The sequence below is a fragment of the Nannobrachium achirus genome (genome assembly GCF_963921795.1).
Source record: "Nannobrachium achirus genome assembly, chromosome: 13".
NCBI classification, from domain to species: Eukaryota; Metazoa; Chordata; class Actinopteri; order Myctophiformes; family Myctophidae; genus Nannobrachium; species Nannobrachium achirus.
In genome coordinates this window covers 38,136,592-38,162,723 of record NC_137833.1, presented here as the reverse complement: position 1 = coordinate 38,162,723, position 26,132 = coordinate 38,136,592, and positions in this window count along the sequence as shown.

The following is a 26,132-nucleotide window of genomic DNA, read 5'->3' as shown; positions in this document are numbered from 1 at the left end:
CCAGCACTGTTGGACTGATCGGCATGAAACTGTGCACACATACAGTAATCCTTTGAGGCCAAATAAAAATCTCTGCTTTACTGTATACAGTATATGTTATGCAATAGAGGATCATTCCATTTGAGCTTTAGGGGTGCATAAATGTATGATTTAAAATATACTTGTTGGGTTTCTCCCAATAAATCATGATATATATATATTCTATTATTGGCCATCTATTAGTTTACTAATCAGGCAGCAGTGGCGGCATGTGTTATTATGCCTTATAACACATTATAATGCATTTTAAATGCACTTATAATGCATTATAAACCCAACCTTTAAGTACAGTACATACTGTACACATGCACGCACGCACACACAAAAGGCTGTTCTGTACCTTTTTATTGGCTTGAATGTAAAACCCTATCTATGTGTTGGCTTATAATCATTTTTACAAAGATGTGGGGTTATTTGCCTGGAAGCAGGAGACAAACAGTGACAGGGCGCTGGCATCAGGTGTGCATTGAAATAGCCTCCTTTGTTCCTGCTGCATGTAGATAACACTTTGTTTCCTCAGGGTGTGAAAACGACTGGAATCCATTGGATATGCCAGTAGCAGGAGAAAAGTATCTATTTAAAAAAGTGTTTTTGGTGATCAGGCACGTGGACACATACAGTAGACATGAAATGGGGCTTGAGCCCCTGCCCTTTTGCCCTTTCACAACGCCCTTTTAGATATTTCAGCCCCTGCCTCTCTAACATTCTCTGCACGTCCCTGTTGGTGATGTATTATTTGCAGCTTTGTGCTTGGCCGGGCATCCCTGCCCATGGTGCCATATCATGTCCAGTTGCTAGCTATTGCCACTTACCTTCCATCGTCTTGCACGACATGAAACCGTCATTACCTGTCAGTTCTGATCAGCATGATCAGGAGGCTCAGGCTGAACCATTACAAAGGCCCACATTAAGAACATTTCAGATTCATCTGGATCTGCTATTTTCACTAGTTTTGTGCGACAGCCTTGCATAATGAAGCAGGGCTTTACTTTACGAAAAAACATACAAATTTGAAACTTGGAGATACAAGGTTTCTCATTCTGCCCGACAGTGACAAAGTGTTTCTGCTGGCACTTGGGCTCAGTTATGCATCCTCAATTCACCCTTTGTTAGCCTTCTGGTTGGTCCCTGACTGACCAACCAGCAGGCTCTATCTGCCTTGTCCCGCCCTGGTTCTGCCTTTTTTATGTTGAATTAGCTAAAACATAATTTTTTGAGAAATAAAAACATTTAAAAACATGCCGGGTCACTATACTGCCACTGAGCAGCTCCAGTTTGAAATGTGAATTGAATACACAGAATAACAATACGAAACAACTGAATTACAATGGTAGTGGATGGAGTGTCCCACCGAATGTCCCACCAAGACACACCAACCAATGGGTGTGAAGAGGGGCGGGACAACGGGCGGGACTTGACAAAGGGTGAATTCTCCTACCACACACCTGGAACTCAAAAATCTCAATTGTGACAGCCTGCGCTTCTTGCTGTTCTCCATGATAATGGCATTGACCCCTATCCATTGTCTGCGGGGTTGTGGCCTCCATTTCAGCACAGAGAGGCTCATTTGTTGATCTCGTAACCGGATTAGTGCCTGGCTGATTAACTCTCTGTTATCCCCTTCTGCCACTTGTAGCCCTAGTAGATTGAACTGGCTGCACGTTACAGCCTCGTTGTGGTGTCCTAGGTCAATCCACAGACTTCACTTTCCCTTTTATTGCAACCAGTCCGCTGGGCCAACATGCAGTGATGATGGCGGTCAGGAGATTTTGAAAATGAGAAGAATTAAAAGGGTGAGTCTTATTGTCTTTAGGTACTGTTGTAAGACACAGTAGGATGCTGCTATTTGCAGGTTCAGTGATTTCAGTATGGGAGGTCTACTCCCATGCCAGCATTCCACAGAGTGTGGTTATACAGTGACTGTAACTTTGAAAGTAGACTAGTCACCTAGTTGGATGTCTGTAGGTACTAGGTAGATCTGAGACTTGATCTGGATCTGAGGTTATGTTTTTGCTGGTAACTGCCTGTTTATGTTTGCTCACGGTGGAAGACTACAGTGACACTATCCCTGTTATTGTCTGCTCTAATCTGCTGGTCTGTTATACCAAGAGAACAGAAGATAATGCATATCAATGATCATTAATGGGCAATTGGTGGTCATAGTTTGGTCTGCATAAGTTGGCTTTTCCCACTGTGCAAGCTCTGTTGTCTCTGGTTTTCCAGGGAAATTGTGCATTTGTAGCTCACTGTTAGAGGCATTGTCACCTTCTGTAGCAACCTGAGGAATTCAGCCGAGAATTCAACTCAAAACTTGCAATTTGGGGAAATCGCAAATCTTGTGGTTGCCTTGATCACACCAATGCTGCCAGGACCCGAGGAATCCACTGGAAGAGATTGTGTTAGAGGGAATATTTGATTCAGATTTGTGTTGATCAAATTTCATGTTTATGATAGTATTTTAGCATGATGGCGTTTTTCTTTTAAGAAATAGACCTCTCCCACAAAGTTTGTATGCCAATTACTTTGTCCGCCCCCCCCATCATGTTTTTACATCAAGCTGTACATTTTTTTGCATTTGTTGTCTCATGGGTCTCCCATTGACACCAGTACATTGAAATAGGTCTCTTAATGTTTTTCCTCGCCACACTCCCTGACCAGAAAGTAAGGCATTATGCTTTTGTCTTTGGTTATACTAGTACAGAATAATAATAATGATCACCATCTCTAACTGACCACCATCACAATAGTTTGAGTCTGTTTGTTCGACCACTTACTCTGAGCTAAACTGATGCCGTCCGGGAGCCTTGTCACCACTGTGACATCACCAACCTTTTACAGGGTCGATCAGTCACATGCTGGGCCCAAGGGGACTTTTAGTCTGACCTTTGATCTCTTCACCTTCTCTCTGCCTTTTGGCCGAGTCTCTCATGCATGCATGGCCGTGCCAAAGTCACCTCTAAGTGTGGAAGTGAGGGTGACAGTCTGACATCATTTCGGGAATGTGGACGTGCATACGTGGTGTGCAAGCTCTTGTGTTGTGGGTGTGTCTTGTCTGTTTGCATGAGTGGCTTATGCAGAAGCAATGGTGCCCACACTCGCTCAAGTCATCCACTGGAGTGACATTTGAGGAAATTTCCACTGATGTGGGGGGCTGGGGCCCAAGCTGACAAGAAAGTGTGCGTCTGTGTGTGTGTGTGTGTGTGTGTGTGTGAGGTGGAAGGGTGTGTGTGTGTGTGGGGTGGAAGGGTGTGTGTGTGTGTGGGGTGGAACAAGTAGATGAGAGACGAGAGAGAGGAGAATCTCAGATGTCGCTTATCAGACTTGGCAAGATCTTGCAGCTGCTATATGGCTTGCGGTGGGGGGGCATTGATAAGTCTCTGTCGCTTTTCTTCCACTCCCTATCTTTCTCTCTCTCTCCGCCTTATTAGATTATGGAGCAATAGAGGGGATGATGGCTCTTATGTGGTGGTGTTGGCAGCATATAACCATGTCTCGGAGAGGAACGTTGGCTTAGTTTTCTGAGAAACCAAAGATGAGATAGTCAGTGCTTTCAGCTTCATCGTCAAGCTAGCTAAGCTATACCGCATCACTGCATCGTTGGTTGGTACATGATTTTGGTCAGCGTATTTTAGTGGTCAGTGTATTTGATTTTGCCAGCTAATATTCGATTTGGCTGGTGCTCTACTTTTTTAAGGTTCATTCATACATGACATTAAAATTACTTTCCACAACATCTGATAGCTCAAGTGTTGGAATGGAGCGTGGCAGGCCCTTGACAAGTATAGAGAGTACGACATTTAGACCACTCTTTCCAGTGTTTGTGTTTATGTGGATGTACAGTATAGTGTTTGTGTGAGGAATTGTAAAGGTGTGAGAAAGATAAGGTGATTGGATGTGCGTGACCTAGATAAGAGTTCTCAAATTCTGTCCGAACCCGACCATACCCGAACCCGACCAACATTTAGGGTAGGGTAGGGCCTAAAATGTATGCTAATTAGTCGGGCCGGGTAGGGACTCGGGCTCAATGAAAAAAGAAAATATTAGTTTTTATTATTTTATTACTATTACTATATGATAGACCCGACCATACCCGACCCGACGTTTTCGGGCCGGGTAGGGCATAAAATGTATGCTAACTAGTAGGGCCGGGTAGGGCCTCGGGCCTGCCCAATTAGGGCCCAGTTAGGGCCGGGCCTTAATTTTCAGGCCCGTTGAGAACTCTAGACCTAGACTGTGTGATGTGTGTGAGTGTGTAAGTGTGTGAGTGTGTGAGTGTGTGTTGGCGGGCTTGTGTATCTGCAGGTTACCGACTTCCCTTCTCACTTTCCAAACACACTTGTGTTGATTTGCATCCAATTAAATCTTCATAAAGTTCCCTGTAACCTTTCCATGCTCTTTCAGCTTGAGATGCCATGTAAGAGCGACATTTTGACCTTGTTGCCAATGCTAGTAGTGGGAATGGAATGATCTAGTGTAGTAGTAATGCTACAATTTACACTGTAACTGCTGGACCCATGTCGCACACACAGTCATTTGCTCTCAGGGTGTCTTATGGCTCTGGCTGACGCTGATACCCTCCTTGCCAGTGACTGAAAACCAAGCCTACATACCATAGAACGTTCTATGCTGCCTGTTACTGTGCTAGAGGTTATTAGTGAAACACACAGGCTCCTCTCTAGAGCCAGACTGATATCACTATATATATATAGTATACTGTAGATATATCTGCCATTATTGTACTTTTTTGACAGTATCGGCAATTATGCAGCCGATGTGTTCCAATGTTTACCACTTCAAATCTGGTGACCCTATTTTGGGAATGTCATAGACAAAATATGTCGATAAATATTTAGAACTTTTGAAAAGAAATTCAAAAAAGGCCACGAGCAATTTATATTATTTTATACTTTTGAATATTATTTTTATCAAATCTTCGTGTTTCCAATTGATTAGAACGATAACCAGCTTAACCATCGGTGCAAGGAACAGATGTCTGTGTTTTGAGCCATAGAAGTTGAGGACATGACATAAAAGACATCAAAAACACAGAAGTGGTCTGTGTGGTCCTCCCCCCTCCTTCACTTACTGTAGATAGATTTCTCTTTCCTGGAATATTGAATTGGCACCAATGCTCAGCATGATTAATGATCGTAGTAATTGAGAGTGTTGAGCAAATTGATAGTTTTGAGTTGTAACTTTGCTTCCAATCTGTTTTGAACAGATGGCTGAACATAGGGAAAGGGGAAGTTGGAGTTGTTTGCGTATGTGTGGTATGGCATGTCAATGGAAAACTAATTACAGTGTAAAAGGAGCTATATGACTTGCCCTTTCCAGTAGTTGTCTCCACCAGCCGAAGGCATGGGGGAGAGTATGTTTTCCCCTTCGTCCGTCCGTGTGTCCGTGCGTGCGTCCGTCCGTGCGTCCGTGTGTCCTCGCAGTTTGTGTGCAGCTAATCTCAGTCGCCGTTGGCCCGGTCGCTGCCAAAGTGAGCACACACATTCCCTGGATGATAAATTTTTCAAATGGGCCTTTTCTAGCGCCACCTAGTGGCCGATGTTCGCAAGACACATTTCTGTGCACTACTCTTACAGATTTTGTCCAAAAATCCTACAAATCGGTAGGCAGTATCTCGACAGTCATGTGATCGATATGGATTTGTCAGATTTTTCATATTCCATCCTGATTGGCTAAGATTGGCTTCCAAAGTTTGTAGGATTGAGTCGTTTTGATCAAAATGCCTCAAATCCCAAACGCAAAGTGCAATTATCACGAAATCGCGCACACACGTTCCCACTAGGTCGAGGAAGAAATGCCACTTCAAATTTTTGAAATCAGCCTCATGGTGGCGCTATAACAGGGCCATTTGTGGTTTTACCTATAACTCCACCGATCAGTTTCAAACTTTGTAAGCGCACTCCCTAGAGGCTAAGGATAAACCTTTGCCCTGCATTTTTCACATCAGCCTTTTATAGCGCCACCTTTGGGCCGACTTATGTAAAACACATCTTTGGATATTACTCCTTGAGATTTTATCCAAAAATCACGCAAATTGGTACACAGTATCTCTATAGTCATGTGATCAAGTCCGATCTGTCTGATATTTCATATTCCATCCTGATTGGCTAATATTAGCTTCCAAAGTTTGCAGGATTGCTCCGTTTTTGAACAAAATGCCTCAAATCATCAATGCAGCTTGCGATTACCGTGAAATTTGCCACACATATTCCCACTAGGTCAAGGAACAAATGCTACCTTTTTCACATTGGGCTGTTATAGCGCCACCAGCAGGTAGACTTTAGCAAAACACATTTCTGGAACACAATGCTTCAAATCATGCATGCAGTGTCCGATTGCCATGAAAGATCTAAGGTGACGAACATATGCCACCCTTTTTACATTGGCCTATTATACAGTAGTACCACCAGGACGCACACCCTGGTGGAGACTGGAGACCTGTGCTCGGAAGAGCACTGCTTCTAGTTTAGTTATGTATTAGAATCAGTGTTCATTACTTGCGCAAGCAGAGCGCACAAGTACTGCGATCGGCTGGGTATGTACAGTATGTACCGGTATGTCGTTGTCCTCTCTGGGACCAGCATCTCTGGCAAAGTCATCATTAACAGGCAACGAGGGGCCAGTATTCCTGGTGATGCCAGGGGTGATGTCATTGGTCATAATATATAAGTTTTCTTTGGAAGTGGTGATGCCAGTGGTGAGCTCACCTCATGGCACGCTTTGCTTACGCACAAGTTGGCCATATGGCCTACTTGTTGGCAAATCGACAGAGGGCAGTTCTAATTGTATGTCTCTGTTATTGCCATCTATTATCATCAAACGATGTGGAGTGATACAGTGTGTAAAATGTTGACTGCCGACCAGTGGTGAAAGTGGTTTGAAATTCTTGCCGGAACTGTCCCAAAATTGGCCACGCGGCAAAGCTGCACGGCCGGAAAAAATTTGGGAGGCTCTAACCCCCCAAAACCCCTGAAATGCATAGAAAACTTCATTTTGGCACAGTTAGACACACAATAAAAACACTACAGGTCCTACACCTGAATTAGGCAACGGCATTACACTTACTGTAACATGAAATATGATTGAAATCCTAAAGGAAATATCTATAATAAGCCTCTTCATATTGTTCATTGTTCCATACAGAAGGGTAAGCAGTAGGGCTAGCAGAATCACCTAAGATAAGATAAGATGTACAACAACATTTTGTTTAGTATATCCACATAAACACATACAGTAGCAGCATCAACAAAGAAAGAAATGCTGATAGAGCAACATTATTCTATCCTAGTCAAGTCACCATATCCTGATCTCTTATTTGTTGTCTCCCCAGGCCCCCACACACATGTAAAGCATGTTTGAAAGCTCTATATAAATTCCAGATAATATAATATATTATTATTAATATTATTATAACCAGTTATCTAAAGTAACTAAGTACATTTACTAAAGTACTGTATTTAAGTACAGGTTTTAAGTATAGCCTAGCCTACTTTACTGGAGTATTTCCAATACTTAAGCTAGATGCAGAATAGAATAATTTTGGTCTATTCTGCATCACCATGGCAGGCACAGTGCCACAGACACGACGAGTCTCTCCTAGAGATGGGATTTATGGCTCTTTGAAGTGAGCCGGATCTCTGGGATCCGTTCCTTTCAAAGAGCCGTTCAAAAGACTAGCTCATTCGAAGGAACGGCTCCCTACTGTGAACCGAATCATATCGTTCATTTCAAAGAGCCGTTCAAACGACTCGATTCGTTCACGAACGTCCCACCTCTCCCCGCTCCGTGTCAAACACTGAAACAAACAGAAGCGATTACACTGACCTACACAAACCCACGGGAATAATTTAGAAGCACTTTATCAGAAAATATAGTCTAACTAGTAACACTTGTGTAGCCTACTGTATGTTAATCTGACTTTAGTATAGGCTATTGTTTTCTTCCTGGACGTGCGTTTGTTGCAGGTTATATAACATGGGATTTTGACAGCTGGCTTCTCCTTTTCTTAACGGAACGCCGTTCCGGCCCCAAATGTTTTAACGGAACGGGGGTTTCCGGCCGTTCCGGCTCACTTTCACCACTGCTGCCGACAGTGTGTGATACAGCAGCACCACAAAAGTGTGCCCTTGTGTGTATGTGTGCTATACGTGTACACACCTGTACGTGTAGGTTTGTGTTTACTTGTGTGTACACTGTAAACGTGTCTGTGTGGTTGTTTATGTAGTAGATCTGCATCTGTGTTTGCCGTGCACCTGTGTGTGTGCGCGTGCATGCTAGGGATGGGATGATATGCGATATTATTGTTTATCGTGATAAAAAACACTCACGATAATCGTATCGTGGAGATTTAATTAATCGTGATATCGTCCTCCGTCATACACTGGGATCAATTCACCTTTTATTTGTCGAGCTGCATATCCAGTACTATTTAAACCCTCTATAATTGGTAAAAGGTACTTATAATATACGTACTTGATACAGTCTTTTTTTCACTCTCTATTAAATGTCTTTGCCAAAAAATAGCCGATCTACAAACTCACAACGCGTCGCAACGCGATAATATCGTAAATCGCAATTTCTTTTGTCACAATAATCGTGATATGAATGTGTGCGTGCATGCGTGCACAAATTGTGATATGGAGGCTACGGGGAGCAAGAGAGGCTCCCCAGGCATGAGGGAGGTTCTTGGCAAGGCTGTGTGATCCCATCGCCACAAGGAAAGTTGACACCGGGTGGGGGGGCTGCTCCATTGGCCTGCAGCTGGGAGGCTGAAGGGAATCAGCGAAGGTCTGCCCACACAAACACAGGGCCCCGTGCTCTTTCAGTAACAAGGTCTGCTGAGGTTATGCCACTCCCACCGCCACCACCGCTTGTGCACCCTGGCATTTTGTCACTTGTGCGCAGAGAGCACTGTTGAAATGGGAGCACCTGTGCAAACGATTGGCATGCTCACTCTTGGGGCCGCATGTCTTAGGCAACGCGCGTACATTGACCTACACACACACACACACGATTTCCCTACTATAGCGCCTGACCTGTACACTGACTACACTAACGAACACTCCCAGGCCTGAGCATGAGCAGACAGTGAAATGATTGGCACGGAGAAGGCATTACACCAGCACATTCAGGGCATATGGCATGTGGACCCACTGATGGGCACACGCATATGGTGCTGGTGATGTCTCATGCTGCTTTGCGTGGAGAGGAAAGCGCTCTGCGCTCCGTTGATAAGCCTCCAAAATCATAGAGCACGGCACACAAAGTACAACATGTGAAGAAAAAAACCCCAGAAAGAACCTGTGCCCACTTACATTGCGTCATTGTTTCACATAATGTCCGCCTCATGGCCTGGCGGAGATAATGTTATTCCTTTTTAAAAGGGACTACACCATGAATTTCCCTTTTTTTAAATTTTTTTGATAGCCTGACACTCAGCCTGAATTGACATTTCGTTTCACTCCATTATTCTCTGAAAGTGCTTCCCTCCAGAGCTGTTTCTGGGATGGGCGTTGCCAAAGAGGCAGTCTTCTGTGATTGGTTCACCGTCTGACCAACACAACAGTAGCAAAGCAGATGTAGTGTTGTTATGTGTGGCTGGCTAGTGGCTAGCCTGTTGCTTGCTAGTGCTACTTGCTAACCAAAGAAACAGCAGGAATAGGAGCACAACAAATTAGTAATCAAACACAACACAACATGTCTGCTACTGATGTTTCATAGCGAGATCGATACGATCGCATTTTACCGCATTTTACTGGGAAAACCCCACCCACGCTGATCACAAGACGCTGATTCACAACACTGATTCGACGTACGGATTTCCAAACGAGGAAAACCTCTTCAGTGAGAGCAACACCAGACTCCCTGAATCGCCAAAACAACATTTTAAAGGGGTGTACTGTAGCTAGCGATTCAGGGTCTGAACCAGGCTAGTTTTTTGGTCTTCCCAGTGTCTCTTCAAGCCCCAAAAAACAATTTATTAACTCTAAGCTTTGCCTTTCGTTTCAGCGATTTTCTGAATGGGCATGTCTGAACGATACTCTTTTGAAATCGGTTTATTCTATGTCCACTTCAGTTTCCTGAAGGGGGCGGTACTTTTGGGTCGGATTCTATTGAGACTTCTATTGCAGTGGGCGGGGAAAAGTGGTGCTAAAATTGGAACGATACAGGGAAGATTAGCATGGTGCCATGCTAAAATTGGAACGATACACAGAAGATCTTTTGTCATGGTGCCATGGTAATCTTCTCTGTATCGTTCCAATTTTAGTCCAAAGACAGCACCCCGTTGCCAACAAAGGGCATTTTGGTATTGCATCTGAAATGGCTCGGAATTATTGAAATTCAATATCCAAGGGGTTGTTTAGGCTAAAACCTGTATAAAACCATATTATGGACCAACATTTATATAAATATATATATTTTTTTAAAGCATGGTGTGGCCCCTTTAAATGAACACACTACATTACTTACTGGCTCACACTTGATGAAGTTTTAGATTTGTTTTTGGGCTTTTTTATGCCTTTATTGATAGGACAGTAGACTGACAGGAAATGGGGAGAGATGGGGAATGACATGTGGCAAAGGTCGTCTGGATCGGGAATCGAACCGGCGACGCCAGCAGGCATCATAGCCTAGTATGTGGTATGCGCCTTGACCACCAGGCCAGCAGGCACCCCAGCACTTCTTTTTTTGAATGATTCATATTTACATAACTATAACATGAATGTGGCTCCAGCTAGAGCGCCGAGTCTGTATGTGTGTGTGCGTGTGTGTGTGCGTGTGTGTGTGTGTGTGTGTGTGTGTGTGTGTGTGTGTGTGTGTGTGTGTGTGTGTGTGTGTGTGTGTGTGTGTGTGTGTGTGTGTGTGTGTGTGTGTGTGTGTGTGTTAACAGTGGGAGTGTTGGTGCAAGGCCATGTTTATTTATTTTTCTAAACAGCCTCCTTGTAGCGTAGTCAAGTCCATCACAGTGAAATTCAGCTTCGGCCACCATGGCAACTAGTTATCCCCGCTGTTTCCTTTTGTGAGACGTTCCCGGAATATCCTGCCACCTCGCCCACCAGAGAGCCACTGTGGGGGCTTATGCCTGTGACGGTTTAGGGACTGTTCCGTCAGAGATTGGTCGCCATGGTGACACTGACATGCCCCCCCCAGAGGTTTTACTTCCTGCGTGTCGCACCAGAATCTGTGATTGGCCAGAGTGACAGGGTCGTGGCATGTCATCTCCTCAGGCTTCAGGCAACCACAAACTCACTTCCCGGGAGACCCTTGCTTCATTTCTGACTCTCTTTCTCTTCTTCATTGTCTCTGTCTTTCTTTCACTCTTCCCCATTGCTTTTTCCTTATGATGTCACTCGAGTTGAATTGTTCTCGTCAACAATGGACTTTTACTGGTTAAGTTCATTCGAATCAAGTAACTGGACAGATATTTCCAATGTGCTTGTGGTCCGATTTTGTGATTTGTTTAAAAGGATTAGGCTTATTAGTCCCCCTTTCCTACACGATTATTACTTAAAGGAGTAGTTCACCATCTTGCTCTGTGAGTGTTAGCATGAATTCCTGTTTGTTAAATGCATCGACAGAGAAGTCAAGTCGATTTCGAAAGTCCTGGCAACTGAGTTGGCAGAGGTAACAATGCACTTAAAGGATAATACATTTCAGTACATTTCTTGTTAGAACATCCATTTTTACAATTACCCTGAGGATCACCTCCTCAGGGAAGCCAACTCATCAATTCCACCCAATAATAATCTGTTATCCGTCCATCCATTTTGGAGTTATTTTGCTCAGAGACAATGGAAAGGGGCATAAACATCACCCCTGTCCAACTCCATTGGCAGATGTACTAATTCAACTCAATCACATGAACACTAGCATCCCTATTCTCTATTTGCAACAGAAATAGTAGAGCACATTTCAAAACAACAGAGTTGACCAAAGTGCTACAGTAGGCATAACAACAATAAAAACATAACGCAATACAAATGAACACACAATACAATTAAACATGAATTCAAATTTCAATCAGGGTTGAAAGCCAAGGAATAAAAATGAGTTTTGAGATGGGTTTTAAAAACAGGTTGTGTGGGAGCCAGCCTGACATGAAAAGGTAGCTGGTTTCACAATAGAGGGTATGCGCGTGACATTACTGTTGCTGGAAGTTATGTGGGAATGCCTACTGAGTGGCAAAAAACTAATTTCTGCCATTGACAGCCCATACATCCAAACAGAAAAGTCCTATCTGATTGTATTAAACAAAGTTAAACTCACCAACATTGCAGCTGTACTGAAAGCTTGAATTATCCTCTTTCTATCTGCAAAGTTTTTGTTTCATAAAAATCCACCATAGGCATGTTAAGAGCTACTTTCTGTCAAGACATTCTGTGCAGATTTTTATTTTTCAAAGTGTCAGAGTTTGGAAGGAGTGCATCTCTCCACTCCGACATGTCTCCTTTCCGACATGTCTCCATTCCGACACTAACCCTATCTCTAACCCTAACCCTAAACCGAACCCCCATGGGAGTGTCGCCACTCCGACAATAAGAAGTCAATTTCGGAGTGGCGACATGTCGGAATGGAGAGAACCTCCCGTTTGGAAGCACTCGTTTTTAACAACACAACATCCTGCTGCCTCCTGCATTGTGTGCAATTTAGAAACAGGTGGTATGCAGGGCCATTAAGTGATTTGCAACTAGCACTTCCAAACTTCAACGCTCCATGCTGCTCAATGTTTTGACACTCAGTCTAGATTAGGGGGGCGGGTCCCAGTGGACATGCATGTATACCCTCTATTTGGCAGCTGAGAAAGCTTGCCGCCCTATAGGCCTCTTGCTTGACAAGCAGCAATTGGTCAGCTAACCTCAGTGATCTGGATGGAACATATAAGCTCACAATGCTTCATGTTGCGAAGCATTGTGAGCTTGTAGATCGTCTTTTGGGCCAAAGGATTTGGGGTTGAGGGAAAAAAGGAGCAGTATAGTCAGAGCACTCAGGGACCCCAGTCAAACAAGTGTACCGTTTATTAAAGGTATTCAGACTAATTCAGTCCGAAGGTTCATTAGTCCGAATTTAGTTAGGGTTACTGAGGTTAAGGTTAGGGTTAGGGTTAGAGTTGGGCATAGTATTCTTAACAAATTCGGACTAAAGAACAATGAACCTTTGGGACAATGCCATGGCACCAGGCTATAGGTCTAATCTCAGTTTTATTTTATTTTATTTTATTATCATTTTTTTGTCTCTCCACTCATACTTTCTCTCCCCAGCAGGTCTGCTTTCTTTAAAGTGACTTATTTTTCTGTAAAATTGCTTGTAAATATTGGTAGTTGGGGGCTGCGGTTTCTTAGGCTTGTTTCTAAGCTGTAGTTGCTTTACTGCTTATTCATGGGTTGCATTTGTAGTCCTAAACCGGCCATATTGAGGACCAACACAGGTGTTCAATTTGTCTGATTGGCATAGAACTAAGGTTCTACGTTAATCAAAACACCTGTGTTGGTCCTCAAAATGGCTGGTGTAGGACTACAAATGCAACCCATGAATTTGGGCTTGTTTTCTAATGTTGTTTAAACCACTGGTTCTCAAAAAAAATTTAATCAAAGACCCCATCTGACAATATTGGACCCCGTACCTGATTTGCGTTGTTAACTCAGTTAGCGCCGGGCGACTTTACGAGCGACTAGTTCACTATGGCGTTTGGTGCCGAGCGACTCGGAGCGACTTTTATATAAAAGCATTGTTTAAGCTTTTAATATGTGTTTATAGACGGAGCGAAATGGTTAGCTTACCTCAGCTAATGTCCACACGTAAACCGTGAAAAAAAAGGATACGATTATGACGTCACCTTTAAACCAGGGCTTCCTGTTGACAACAGGCCTCTGCTAGCGTTAGCCTCAATGCAACCATCCGACCCTCACGTAGCTTCACTAGGTCGGATTTTGATTCTGAAACTTTCTGTGTGGCATCTATATAAGTCCCGATGCCCATACCAATGGTGGTTTGAGACGATCAAGCACGAATTGAACAGTATTGAGCTGAAATGGTGACCGGCGGCCCGTCCATGTTAAGTCAATGAGGACCAAGTCAGCGTCTCATCCTGTTATGTGGATTTAAACAGGCTTAACATGGGACCATGTCAGTGTATGGTGTATGGTGGTCTCTAGTGGTCATCTGGTGGTATGGTATGGTGAACGTGCATTCGTTAAGGTGGTCTGGTTAAGGTGGTCTGGGGGGATACAAAATAGCTATTTCCTGGCGTTATAAGCGCACATTCATATTCATATTTTGGAAATCTGGCCCTGTATGAGTTAAAATGTTTAAAAAAAAAGAGAAAAAATCAAAAATGTATTTATATATATTTTCTTTGTTTCAAGATAATAAAAATGATCTGCGAGCTCACAATGCGACACAGTTGTGAGCTTGTACCTGTAGATCGGCTATTTTAAAATATCCAATGCATATACTGTGTGGCCTAGTCGCTTTTTTCGGGTTTGTTTTCATAGAGTACTTGGTTGCTTATGTCAGGGGTTCCCAAACTTTTTTGTCTCAGGGCACCCCATAAAAAATGTTTTAATCCGAGGCACCCCTACATAATAATTTTCACTCCCAGCACCTTATATTTATAGCATATCGTTGTTGTCGGGTGGAAACCTTGTATGTCCAAAACCATTCGTTTTGTATTTATCATCTATAAAATGTACTAAACTAGTGAAAACAGCAGATCTACAAGCAGTCAAGCACACAACGCCTCGCATCACGAGGCGTGTGCTTGTAGATCGGCTGTGCGACAGTCTTGTATGATGAAGCAGGGCTTTGCTTTACCAAAAGACGTACACATTTGAAACTTGGAGACACAAGGTTTCTGCCCGACAGTGACGATAATTGCGACCGTCAGGTCGCAGTTACTGTCAAAACCTCGACCAGCTGTCCGTCTGTCAGTCACACGTCACACGTCACACTTTTGCCCTGCTCATATCTCCGCAACCGTTGCCCCGATCCATGCCAAATTTTGCACACACACTCCTTGCCTGCCAAACCACAACCCATCAATTCTCACATGCCCCTCTTCTAGCGCCACCATGAGGCCGTTTCTAGCAAAATACAGTTTTGGACACTGCTCCTACAATTTTTGCCCTAAAATCACGCAAATCGGTACACAGTATGTCTACACTCATCTCTTCAACATGGATCTGTCCCATTTAGCGCCACCTTCAGGCCGATTTTTTAAAACACATTTTTGGACACTACTCCTACAGATTTTGCCCTAAAATCACGCAAATCGGTACACAGTATGTCTACACTCATCTCATCAACATTGATCTGTCCCATATAGCGCCACCATCAGGCCGATTTTTTCAAACACATTTTTGGACACTGTTCCTACAAATTTTGCCCTAAAATCACGCAAGTCGGTACACACTTGCTCTACACTCATGTCATCAACATGGATCTGTCCCATTTAGCGCCACCTTCAGGCCGATTTTTTAAAACTCATTTTTGGACACTACTCCTACAGATTCTGCCCTAAAATCACGCAAATCGGTACACAGTATGTCTACACTCATCTCATCAACATGGATCTGTCCCATATAGCGCCACCATCAGGCCGATTTTTTCAAACACATTTTTGGACACTGCTCCTACACATTTTAGCCTAAAATCACGCTGCGACCTGACGGTCGCTTATCTCCCGATTAGGGAGTCTTACTGGTTTAATGATTATGTTGCGACGAAAACGTTGAGATAATAGCCATTTTGGTTAGAACTGACTGAAAATAACTTTGTACTTCAAGTTTAAAATGATACTAAATATTTTTTTAAGTGTCCAAATAAATTCCAAATATTATCAAATTATCTTAGCGGCACCCTTGGACTGCCATCACGGCACCCCAGGGTGCCCCGTCACCCACTTTGAAAACCCCTGGCTTATGTATTCATTTTCGCAAAATCTGTCAACACTGGCCGCTCCCCAGATGTGTCTGCCCTCCATCGCTCCCCCACTCACATTCACATTATCAAGGTAATAAACTTCTTGCAGTCTTGACTCTTGTACTATCAGCTGTTTCTCTCAGCTAACCTCAGATGATCACATAATCCATAAAGATCGCCGCCAGCAGGGAACGGGTAATGGAAGTGGTTGCCGTTTTATTAATGCCCGAGCCACTGCCCTATGCTTCCTCATCCCCTGCAAATGATGTCATTGGGTCTGTAAGAGCCAGTGGTGGAAAAAGTACTCACATGTTTTACTTAGTAAAAAAAAAAAAAAAGTAAATGTATCAATACCGCAATGTAGAAATACTCCGTTACAAGTAAAAGTCCGGAATTAAAAATGTACTTGAGCAAAAGTACAAAAGTATTGGCATGAAAATGTACCGAAAGTAAAAGTACAAAATGTTTGAAAATAGCAGACCTACAAGCTCACAGCGCGTTGTGATGCGTCGCGTTGCGAGCTTGTAGATCGGCTATTTTCAAACTAGCCTAGGTATAAAATAGGGCTAAAGTGGTTTATTATAATTTATAGCTGCAAAGTAACTAATAACTAAAGTTTTCAAATAAATGTAGTGGAGTAAAAGTACAATATTTGGATCTGAGATTTAGTGGAGTTGAAGTAAAAGTATTGGAAATTGGAAATACTCAAGTAAATTATTGTACAAATACCTCATAATTGTACTTAAGTACAGTACTTAAGTAAATATACTTAGTTATTTTCCACCACTTGTCATTGGGTCTGTAAAGGCATTTCCTTTACGATGTAAAAGGGTTTCTAGTAACCGCCACACATTGAGAATAGGAGAGACACATTACACAACCCTACAGGTCAATATTTTTGAATACCTTCTGGGGAAAAACAGCATTGACATCAACAGCGTCGACTTACTGTAACCTGCTGCTGTTTCCGTCTTTCCCAGACGAGTCACGAGTCACGACATATGCCTTTGGGAAGCAGCTGGTCCGTATTGTGATTTTATAAAATGGCCATCTTAAGGCCGTGGCTGGGCCGATGGATGGGGCTGGTTGCATGCACCACTGTTTTACGGTACCCATCAGAGCGTGAAATTGTTTATTCTGCCACAGCCAACTGAAAACAGAAACAGGGGATTGCTTCCCCTCATTGCACAGCTGTCTGTGTAGTGTTGCTAATTTCAGTTCAGATTCAAATGTATTGTCACGTCACAGACTGAGAAATTAGCTCTCCATTGATTTACCTGAAATTCTTAATCAAAACGGTATTTTGTTTTCATGCCTCCCCCCTGAAATTTAAGTAATTGATTGTATCCCGAAGATATCTTCAAGGAGGCCTCAAACTATTACAATCATTGATTCTTATTTGCCTAGCTGCCCTTTCATTGACTATCCCCACACAACCACCACCAAAATAACAAATAAACTGAGCTATTTACATTTGGTATTGGTATAATGTCAAAATTACATTGTTTTACATTGTTTTCTGAGTCCACATTGACCACAGGTTTTGACATGCAGACAAACATTTAACGTTGACTACTGTTTGTCTACTGTTTGTATATATCTCTATATTTTGACTCCCAATGATATAAGTCAGTGTGAAGTTGTGTCAGTGAATGTGATGAAACCCCGGCTCTTGAGCTGTTTATACAACTTCAGTAACAAAATACCTTCCAGTGATGAGGGAAACCTGCTGTGACCTGTAAATGTGGCCCATGTTGTTTGTTACTGATGAGAGAGCGGAGAGGAGAGGACAGCAGGTAGTGTGCATTCCTCCCTCAAAGCTGGCTGCAGCTCTGATGATAAAGCTGCTCGAAACGCCTGCATTGTGCCACTGTGAGCGCGTTTTAATCCCCGTGATCTCACTAGCGGTGCTCAGCTCTGTGATCCTGCTTCATTCTGCAATGAACAACATGAACAACATTGTTCATTGTGGTGATTCTCAGCCCCTCTTTTTTTAGATTTGTTTTGGGGCTTTTATGCCTTTATTGGATAGGACAGTAAACTGACAGGAAATGTGGGGAGAGAAGGGGAGTGACACACGGCAAAAGGTCTTCCGGATCGGGAATCGAACCGGCGACACCGCCAGGCATCCATGCCTATGTGCCAATGCCTAATTGGTATGCGCCTGGCCCAGTAGGCCAGCGGGCACCCCGATCTTCATCTCTTTTAACTTCACGGATCCCAAGATTGATATCCATTAGGCCACAGTCCCCCATTTGATATGATCATTCTCTCTCTAGTCCCCAATGTACACTGTAAAAGTGTCAGACTGTCAGTTCAAGAATGTGCAAATGCTTTAAACTATCCATGATCATTTGGTTCGGGATCCCCTGGAACCCCCTCCATGACCTCTGGGGTACCCCGGACCCCACATTGAGAACCAATGGTTCAATGTATGTATTCGTCAACATACTGTAATTGTTTGTGCACGTCTGTCTGTCACTGTCTGTTGGCATCTGCAGGGGCGTCACAAGGGTGGGAAAAGTGGGACTGAGTTACTATAGGGTCCAAGGTGGAGGGGCCTTAAAGCAGATATACAATATGAATAATCTGCTATTTTTGAAAAGTCGTGAAAATGTTTTGAAATCTATGTATTTTTAAGCAAACGTTTGTAACTCAAATTTTGCTTTTTGGGGTCCCTGGAACTAAATATTTTGGGATGGAGGTCCGTGGCCAAATACATATCATTTTTGGGGTCCTTCACATGAAAAAGTTTGAGCACCACTGACATAGAAACATAAAAAATAAAATAAAATAAAAATAATTTGAAATATTCAAAGACATTTTCAAGATTTTTCAAAAATAGCAGATCTACAAGCTCGCAGCTGTAGCTTGAAGATCTGCTATTTTTCAATAGCTAAAGCACAAAATAATGCATAATAATGCATTCCCAGTTCTAAATGGGTTCAACCCCCTCCCTATGAAGAACATTCATGGGGGGCCCGCATGTGAATCCTCGTACCAGGGGCCCAGAATTTGGTGCGACACCCCTGGGCATCTGACTCTCTGCGTGTCTCTCTGTTTATCTCAGCACCACACCCATTTTGTCCACTGAATATGTGAACGCTAAACGAATCTCACAGAGCCTGTCTCCCTCTGCAGTCGAGCCAGAGTCTCTGCTTATAAGACCCCCACCTCAAAGCTTATACTTGGCACACATTATACACACACATTATAAACGGTTTGTGTGCCCACCCCCCCCCCCACCCCACTCTGAAGGTCTGTCTGCCCCACAGTGGGGAAACCGTGCAAGGACATATTAGTCTGGTTTGGACCGGAACTGGATGGTCGGTCGTGACACACATTTAGGTAGGTTAGTGGTTGACTAACTGGGTTAAAGCTCCCCTCCTCAGACGCCTCATTTCAGTCTATATCCTGAAGGGACAGATTAGAATAATGAATATCCGGGGGGGGGGTGGGGGGAGAGAAATGGAAGAAAATCAAGGGCTAGGGAGGATGAGAGAAAGAGAGAGAGAGAGGGAGAGATAGAAAATGTGTGCCTCTGTGTTTGTGTGAATGTTTAGTAATATGTTTCTGGCAGTGCTTAATTTGTGGGGGAACAAGGGGGATTGATTGGATCCGGCACCTATTTGAATATATTTTCATGTTTTTGTTCAATTTCTTGTAATTTTTCTGATGTGGTGCTTCATAGGTGACAGTGACACACAATAGCAAGCTACCGTATATATACACACACAAATGGTGTCATAGAATTTTGTTAACAATAAAATTATAGATTTGTTTTTAATATGGCAGTTATTCAGATTGATCATTCCAAATTGATTGGCTACCAGTGTTCTGATGGGCCACATGTGCCAGATGTTGCTCCTAATGTTATACTTGGTGCGTAAATGTAGGTCAAAATGATTTGACAAAATAAGGAAAGCGATGTCGCGCGCGCGACAGTTTACGCGTGCAGCCCGCGCGCGCACGGAGCCCCGGATCCGGCACCTGTTCACTGACAAATGAAGCACTGGTTTTCTGGTGTTTGAGTGTGCCTGTTTGGTGTGTGTTTGTGACCCAGTTTGTGTTCTACAGCTGAACAGAGTGGACATTTAAATAATGTGGAGAGCAGAGAGCAGTCAAAACAGCCATTTTGCTGTCAGCTATGGCCTTTAATGTTTGGTCTGAAAACACGTCCTGAAACACTTTGCAGGTGTCTGCATCCACACTCTGGAACTGGGGATTATAGATTGATTACTTGATGTCTTTTTCTTGTCCTTTCTTTTCATGAATGGATTTGCACAAAAACGTGGGTGGAAAGATTGGTCTTGGCTTGGCTCAAGGAAGCACTGCTAAATTGTTCACACTTATTGGCAAAAAGGGGGGTGTGACTGGCTATGAAAAGGGGTTTATAATGGTCCCAGGTAAGACTGACTAACTGGTCACATATATTCACGTATACATTTTCTACTCTTTTCACTCCTTTCCACCACTTAGCTCTTGTGTTTTTTATACACAAACACATATTAATTAGGGATGGGCAATATAATCGATATTATTTTCCAATACTGTATCGATGCAACAGGTTGTAGTATCGCAATATTTTATTATAGAAAATCTCTGTTCCCATGCATAGAAACCAATGGTAGAAATCTGGTCCTGACACTCTGCTCCTCTAGATGTCACTGTACTATAGCTAATTCGCCTTCCAGTGATTCAGCTCAATATATTGTATATCACAATATATTGTGATTTATCGTATCGTGACCCAAGTTTTGTGACACATATCGTACCGTGAGGTTCTTGCCAATACCCATCCCTATATATAATAGTGTTTGTAGGGCTGCTTGTCTCTCAAAAAGCTTGAGAGCTTATTTACATTGGTGGAACTTTGAGTGCAAACGTGTGTAACTGTTAACTGAGTGCCATGAGTTTATTTTTGTTTTATTTTTTTTACATGGGACCTGTTACAGCACAACTGGTGGTTATGCAGTTGCCTCCTCTGACCTCAACCCCCTCATTTCATTGTTAGTTTTTCTTTTATCGGCTGTGGTGTTTGTTCATATCCCCTCCTTCTCCATCCCTGCCTCTTCCCTCGCCTCTTCTTCCCGTGTTCCATCTCACCTCCTTCCCTCACTTCCAGGGGTGTCACACCAAATTCTGGGCCCTGGGTACAAGGATTCACTCACATTTTGTGCTTTAACTATTGAAAAATAGCAGTTATACAAGCTCACAGCACGGCACCGAGTGCCACGCTACGAACTTGTAGATCTGCTATTTTTGAAAAAGCGTGGAAAAGTCTTTGAATATTTCAAATCCTTCTCAGGTTTTTTGAAAAACCTATGTTTCCATGTCAGTGGTGCTCAAACCTTTTCATCTGAAGGACCCCCAACATGATATGTATTTGGCCACGGACCAAAATATTTAGTTCCCCAGAAGCAACATTTTTGTTACAAATGTTCGCTTAAAAATACATGTAGGCCTGTTCAAAGATTTGCACACATTTTCAGGACTTTTCAAAAATAGCAGATCTACAAGCTCGCAGCGCGGCACCAAGTGCCGCGCTGTGAGCTTGTATATCTGCTATTCTTCAATAACTAAAGTATACAATAATTCCAGGCCCCTCCACCTTGGGCCCCAGTAACTCAGTCCCCCCCCCCCCTTGTGACACCATTGCTTCACACCCCCTCCTTTCTGCTGAACTCACCCCCAGGGCAGGTGTGGGAGGGGGATTAACTATATGTGGGTGGATGCGTATCCTTTTAGTCCAAACTGCCTGGCCTTTAACCTTGCACCTTAGAGCCTCCAACCTCCCCTGCTTCTGTCTCACTAGTTCCTGGAGGCATTTATCTTTGAGGATCCTTGTCCAATGAGTGGAGAGCAATGTTTATACGCCTACTGTACTATGGGAAGCCCTCAGGGAAACAGAACAGAAGATAATTAGCATGTGTTCTCATTCTAGGTTTTAATGGCAGACTGACTTGGTTCTCAAAAGTGATCAAATTTGTGTTTGAAATTACAGAAAGAGAATTTGTGAATACATATGGGCAGAGATGCAAAACAGTAAAACAATATATAAATCAAGGATGTTGTTGTGTTCCATAGTAGTGTATATTCCAAAAAGGTAGTTCTGTATGTTTATTGTAGATGCATTCAGTGGCATTTCTGGACATTCTGGCACCCTAGGCAAGATTTCTTTCCCAAGAATAGAGATTGGGGCAAATGGTTACGGCACATAACTCATAGCGCAGGTGTGGGGGACCATATGAGAGAATCAGAAGCAGCTTTATTGTCACAGCACAGGTTTACAGAAGTAAAAATTGGGTGAAATTATTATTTTTTTCGTTCCCATCGTATCGTTATTTCCATAGAAAGAAAAGAAAGGGAAGAAGGGGGGTGGGGGGGGGGGGGGCAAGGGGAAACAAGACATTTATTTTTGCCTTATTGCTCGCTAGGCTGCCGTTCTGCTCAAGTGGAAGGATGGCTTCGTGATATAATGTTCTGTCTTAAGCTGGAGATGCGGTTCTCAGTTGCCAGCTTAGCTTTGAGAAGAAATGTTATAAGACCTGGGGTCCATTTATGACATTCTATCACAACCACACAAACTGCAACAAACCTTAAATGTCCATTTTATCTCCTTTGATTATTTTCATGCTTTTTTTATTTTAAGAAAACATAAAACAAATTATCGATATATTTTTGAAAATAGCAGATCTACAAGCTCACAACGGGTCGTGTTTTGACGCATTGTGAGCTTGTAGATCGGCTATTTTCCAATAGCCCATGCATAAAATACGTCTTAAGTGGTTAATGTGTATCTTTTATAATAATGAATCATTTATATCTGCAAAGTAACTAGTAACTAGTTTTCAAATAAATGTGGTGGCGTAAAAGTACAATATTTGGATCCAAGATGTAGTGGAGTAGAAGTAAAAGTATTGGATAAAGGAAATACTTTTCTGTTATTAGAGCACGAAGGGTTCCCAGTTCGAATCCGGGCTCCCCCTGAGTTAATGTCGAAGAGTCCTTGAGCAAGACTCTGAACCCCTAGTTGCTCCCGGTGAGTAGGTTGGTGCCTTGCATGGTTTTCCTCCACCACCGGTGTTTGAATGGGTGAATGTAATGCACAAGCTATGTAAAGCGCCTTGGATAAAAGCGCTATATAAATGCACCATTTCCCATTTATTTGACCATTTAGTTACTTTACACCACTGCTTGTAGTGGAGTAGAAGTAAAAGTATTGGATAATGGAAATCCTCAAGTAAATTACAAATACCTCAAAATTGTACTTAAGTACATTACTTAAGTAAAATGTACTCAGTTACTTTACAGCACTGTATCTGTGGATGATTTCACTGCCTTTACTGGGCGATCAGAGGTGCTGTTGTTGTAGTCAATGAGCACTAGAGGGAGTCAGAGAACAGAGAATGAGCCGTCCACACAGATCAAAAACACTGTTCATCATGTGTCTTGTTGTAAGGCATCCCCACAGATACTGTATGTGACAGTGCACTGCAGTCGCTAAACAGATGAAGTCAGTGGATGACGACTTACATGACGCATTTGCTGTCTAAATGCATATGAGCCATCTTGTCGACTGATGGGCTGTGAAACGAATGAGGGTGAAAAGTGTACGTGTCAACTGAGTCAGACAGGATTTAGCATAAAACACACCAGCCTGAACAACCTGACTGTATATCTGGAACACAGTTTCCTATTCAAATGAACAGCCAGATGTCATTATGTGCCTTTAAAACGTTTTCAGGCGAAGGACCCCTTAATTGAGAGAGATGAAGACCCCCAGAACCTTTTCATAGATTCCATATCGTTTCATTGTTTGACAGCACGATCATTAGTGTATTTTGGATTCATGCCAATTTGTGTTTTCAGATATTTAACCACTTGAACTGTCAATACTTCTCCCCTCTACACCAAACCTATTTGCAGAAAATAGCCAATCTACAAGCTCACAACGCCTCACTATTTTTGGCTAAAGTTCTCCGAATCTGGCTAAAAAGGAGATTTTATTTTTTTCTTTCTATCACACAAAGATTTGGAGGACCCCCTGTAGTAACTTTGAGGATCCCCTAGGGGTCCAAGACCCCTGTTGAAGACCCTTGCTTTAAAAGAACCACACCGGACAACCACACAGGATCCGCAATGCGACATGTTGCGAGCTTGTAGATCAGCTATTTTCAGCATAACGTTCACCCCAGAATAGGGACACGGTAGGTGGGGGTTCAAGTGGTTTTTAACCTTGTTGTGTGGACCTGTGGCCTACCGGTCAGGCCCCCGGCAGATGCCACCTTGCTGTTTGTTGTCTGCCTGCCTGCCTGTCAGGCGGTCAGGAGGGACACACTGTTATGTGGCCGCAGAGGTCAAAGGGTCAATGATATTGAGCACGCTGATTGGTCAAGTTGCACCCGTGGGAGTCGTAATGGCTGGGGGCCTGCGCGTCCCAGACCGCAGATAAGGCCCTGAGTCAAACAATGTGCTCGCAAAGATAGAGAGGAAGCTGTGTGATGATTTAGTGGACCCGGTCCACCCCGTCCACCCCCAGCTGCATCTACACACATACATCCTACACAGTTTCAGGCCAAGGACCCCTTAGTTGATGGAGAGACGAAGCAGGGACCCCCACAACCTTCTCTTAGGTTCCATACAGTTTCACCGTTAGACAGCATGATCATCGGTGCATTTTGGATTCATGTCAATTTGTGTTTTTTTCAGATATTTAACCGCTTGAACCGGCAATACTTAATAAACCTGACCTTTCACTCTGTACTTAGTCTGCTCTTTTTCCCCTCTACACCAAACCTCTTTGCCAAAAATAGCCGATCTACAAGCTCACAACGCCTCACGAGGCGTTGTGAGCTTGTAGATCGGCTATTTTTGTCTCAAGTTCTCAGAATATGGACGCTAGGGTTCAAGTGGTTAATATGAAAAAGGAGACAAAAAGGTTTCTATCACACAAAGATTGGACCCCCTGTAGTAACTCTGAGGACCCCCTAGGGGTCCCAGACCCCCTGTTGAAGACCCCTGTCCTACACCTACCGGTACACTGTGTAATCCTGACTGTCAAACTTGGAGAGTGTACAAATGAGCATGGTCAATGGACCTTACGGGTTCCATTTCGTTCACAGGATTTCACTGTGTACATACATTTATACGTAGACTAAAGCCTGATTGCATACACAGACTTAAGCCTGATTTATTCTTAGTTGCGGGCCGGTGTTGCATACACCAGAAATGGAAGATCTACGTGTAGATTGTAGATCAGCTATTTTCGGCGCACAGCACCGTGCGGTGCAACCAACTGTAAATCAGGGGTAACGTGATATAAGCGTATGTCTGTAATGACATTTCCGAATGCCGATTATGTCAGTTGACCTGGGGAGTGTTGATGACAAAAATAATGACAATCCGATCATTCTGTTGCGTTTATTTATTATTCTTATTTACATCCAAGTTAATCTTTTTTCAATTTGAAATCCATTCACATTCTGTTGATAGTGGATGCTTTATGGCCGTTCTCGGAGCCCATTAGGCATGGCTATGTGGGCATATGGCAGGGTGCCTGGATAATGGTGGAATACATCCAATAATAGTCCTTCTCCAGACTCCACCCAGCCCTGGCCAAGGTTGCTCCATTGTGGTTACGATGTTTCCTTTTTTCCTTCTTCTGTTGCCAAGTAGGGATGGGACGATAAGCGATATTATCGTTTATCGCGATAAAAAAAACACTCGCGATAATCGTATCGTGGAGATTTAATTTATCGTGATATCGTCCTCCGTCATGCACTGGGATCAATTCACCTTTTATTCGCCGAGCTGCATATCCGGTACCATTTAAACCCTCTATAATTGGTAAAAGGTACTTTAGTCAGGAACATTCACGTCAAGTAGATTTAACCATTTATTGCATAAATGGAATACAGTTAATCTTGGCGTTTAAAGGGCTCCGCGTTCGGAGATGCTCCCTGAATTTTGTGCAAGCTTTTCTGAGCATGCTAAGCAATAACCCCCATAGGGATACAATAGCAGAACAATAACAATACATTGACATGTAACTTAGTCGAATCACAGTATTTGAGCTTAACAACATGGACATGTAACTTAATCAGACGATCACAAGTATTTGCGCTTAGCCATACTGATCATGCAAAGGTGGAGGCTGG